Source organism: Manacus vitellinus, unplaced genomic scaffold (assembly GCF_001715985.3).
Source record: "Manacus vitellinus isolate BGI_N305 unplaced genomic scaffold, ASM171598v3 scaffold_18_pilon, whole genome shotgun sequence".
In the NCBI taxonomy this organism is placed as follows: Eukaryota; Metazoa; Chordata; class Aves; order Passeriformes; family Pipridae; genus Manacus; species Manacus vitellinus.
The window spans coordinates 10,732,375-10,735,756 of NW_021939324.1; positions in this window are offsets into that span (position 1 = coordinate 10,732,375).

Sequence of the window (3,382 nt, forward strand, 5' to 3'; positions counted from 1 at the left end):
TTCAGCTTTCAGAACTGCACATAAGTGTTCAACAGAAGTGAAGATACCCACATACTAGATTTAAATCTACTGACAACACGCTTGCCTTCCTTGTTATTTATATCCAGGTTATTTTTCCTGGATTCTGAAGGAGAAGTCTACACCTCTAGAAACGAGTGATGAAAATAACCCAAACAGAATAGAATTACTAGCTTTGCCTAGTCTTTCACTAGAAAAAAGTGGAAACATAAGATCCAACTATTCTGGATCTTGTCTTTAGTGCCAGTCAGTAGTCAGCTGCTAGGGAAAGAGCATAAAGAAACAAAGTCTAAAGTGAAACTTCTTGTGGATGTGTCCTAAGGCACTTCTTGCCTCTACAAATCAAGTTAAGGACTTTTTAACACTGAAGAAAAAAACTAAACCATAAATGTTTTATAGACAAGAGGTAAGCTCCTGGCTATGGCTGCTGCCCTTTTCAAATCCTTTACACATTTAACTTTCTCATCACTTAACAAACAATTTCAGAATTTGTGCTTTCTCTGTGAAAACCACAGGTTTATTACTTTAAAGCTGGAGACTAAACCCAGAAGAGCTCAAAGGGCTTGACAGAATCTTAAGGTAGAACAAGAAAAAAAAGGTCCTTTCCATAGTGTTATGATTTACTTCCTCATCCATCTTCTTTTACTCACTTTCTCTCCCCCACTTCAGCTCCCTGGGCTGAAGAGCAAAGTAATACAAGATGGTTCAAGACAGTCAAAGAGCTGACCACTGGTGAACAGAGGTATTCCCCTCCCTAGCCCCAACATACATCTCTGCCAGCACTAATGCTCACATGATATCTCTGTGAGTCAATCCGGTTCACCAAAACAGCAGGAAATTAACACAGTAACAAAAAAAAAAAAAACAAAAAACAAACTAACAGTTTTTCTCCTGGGTTAAGCAAATTGAATGTGCTTACCAAAAAGTCTGAATTAGCATTAGAGACCAGAGAACCAGAGACAGGGAGAGGGAAATGAGACCTCCAAATTTAGGTTCACATTGATTTCTCAAGGGACTTCGCCCCCAGTCTGTTTAGGGTACAGAGCTGCAAGTGGGTTAGACTGTTCCAATTTCTAGCTGCTGCATAAAGAACCCCAAATTGCCCTTGTTTCTCACTCCACAAAGGTACCTCTGTTCCTACCTCAGTCCGCTGTCATCTCCCATAGTTGCATCATTAGCAATAGCACTCTGGGCATACAGTTTATGTGAAGTTTGACGGATGAAAAAATTATCCACAACAGGGGTTTTCTGAATGCATAATGAAATTAGGATCCTCTGTACACAGACAAAAATTCCACCTTCCTGAGCCACAGTCACAGACAGGAATGGATGCTTAGAACAAAAGTGGTATAATGGTACAAGGACAGAGCAAGCACACACCACTACTCCTAATGTTCTGCCAACATCCAGCAATTGGCAACAATTCAGGTTCTCCATAAGCCAGAATGGCACCTATGTGCTTAAGCCACCAAATGAAAACTTCTCTCCAGCGTTAGAAAAATCAACACAATAAACACTTTCCTGGCTGGATGGAGCAGGTGGAGCTCTGAAGAAGATGAGAGGGAATTGCTCAGTATTGCTACTGCGCAAATTCACTGTTGAAAGGACATGCATCTCTTCAGAACTAATGTTGCTATTAACCATGGTGCATGCTAACACGCCATGGATTCAGCCTAAGCACATAGAAAACCCAAAGCTGACAGCCTGTATTGACTAGATAATGAAGTATCTATGCTTAGTTCAAACTTAAAAATCCATTACAGTGTAACTGTACAACGTACAGCTTTTTTTTTCTTATAGTATACTAAATTGCATGTATTAACACTACACACAATTAGAGCACAAGTAATTCAACAACTGCAGTAATGATGGCAACATGCGATCGCTACCTGCAGAGCTTAAAGTACCAGCTCCCTAATCTGCAAATTTTACCTACACACATTGTTGGGTTCACTAAGGCTACATAAGCACACAAACATTACAGACTGAGGCCCAAGATAAAATGTCAATGAATGAAGATGAAGGAAGTAGGCAAGAAATACAATACTTGACACAGGTATCACAAACTCCCACATTTTCTTAGCCATGGGTGACTATTTTCTGATTTAGACAGGATCTCACATTTAGGCACTCCTTTTCTAGTCACAAAATCATCATCAAAGATAAACATTCTCTTCTAAGTGCCAGGATGTAACCATACACGAGTATATAGTCCCTCCTGCATCTAACAGCTTACGGAACTAAGTTACCATGACATTTCAGGGTAATTTTGCAAACTTGGGTTTTGCCAGGGATTACTCTACTGTGAAGAATACAGAAATCGGTTACAGGATTTTCTGAAGTAAAAAAACTATTTCAAATTATAAAAATGTTAAAACCAGGTAATTTTTATCATCTCTGTTACTAGAGATTTCTCTGAATCTTCAGGGCTTCTCCTTCTGTTCTTGCCTTTCAACACAGTTATTACCCTGTTCTTGCAATACATTCTTTCAATTTTTTAAGTTCTCATCATAAAAACAACTGAAGTTCCCCTTTTTGCCCAGCTGAGAAAGTCTGTCTAGCTAAGTCATCTGTGAATGTCAGCAGCCAGTGGGAGCATGGAGTGGGCAGAGGAATGGAAGAATCCAATAGGTATAACCAAAATAAAAGTTCTTAAGTTACAGGCTATTCAAAAAGCAAAAGATGGTGGCTGGGGATCAAGATTTTGATGAGGTGCTGCAAGAAGGAATTCGGATTTTCAGGGGAAAAGAAGAAAATAGCTAGTCCACCAAGACAGCTGAAAGAGCCTTTCTGACATGCTGAGGAAAAGCTGGAGAGAAGTGAAAGTTTATGAGCCCACCCTGAAGAGGCTCTGGAGTGGCAAAAATTCTGGGAGAGAATGGTATGAAATAGAATGGGACAGGAGTTGAAAGTTGTAAATGCTACAGAGCCCAAGAACTGCAGTTCTCGAGATGGAAAAATGAGAAACGGGGCCTCTGCTGTGGTAACAATTGGGGTTACCAAAGATCATCATTTCCTCTTCTATAACCCAGGCATCATCTTCAGTCAAGACCTTTTGTTTTGGAGAAAAAAAAAACTTATTTCTATTTCTTCCCCCTCCCTGCCTCACCCAACTGGGCACAACCAACTGTAAGTGCTACAGTAATGAGAAAAATTAAATAGAATTACAGTCATATTATGCGTGTAGACAATTCACAACGCATCAGGAAAGAGACTTAACACAGCTAAAAGAAGAAACAATGGACCTCGCTGTCTTGAATGAGATTTCCACCTATATGATCACACAATTTATTAATACTTAAAGTCAAGACAGGATGGATTATGGTTGTTAGCATATCTGTATACAAAGAACTACCATAAATTT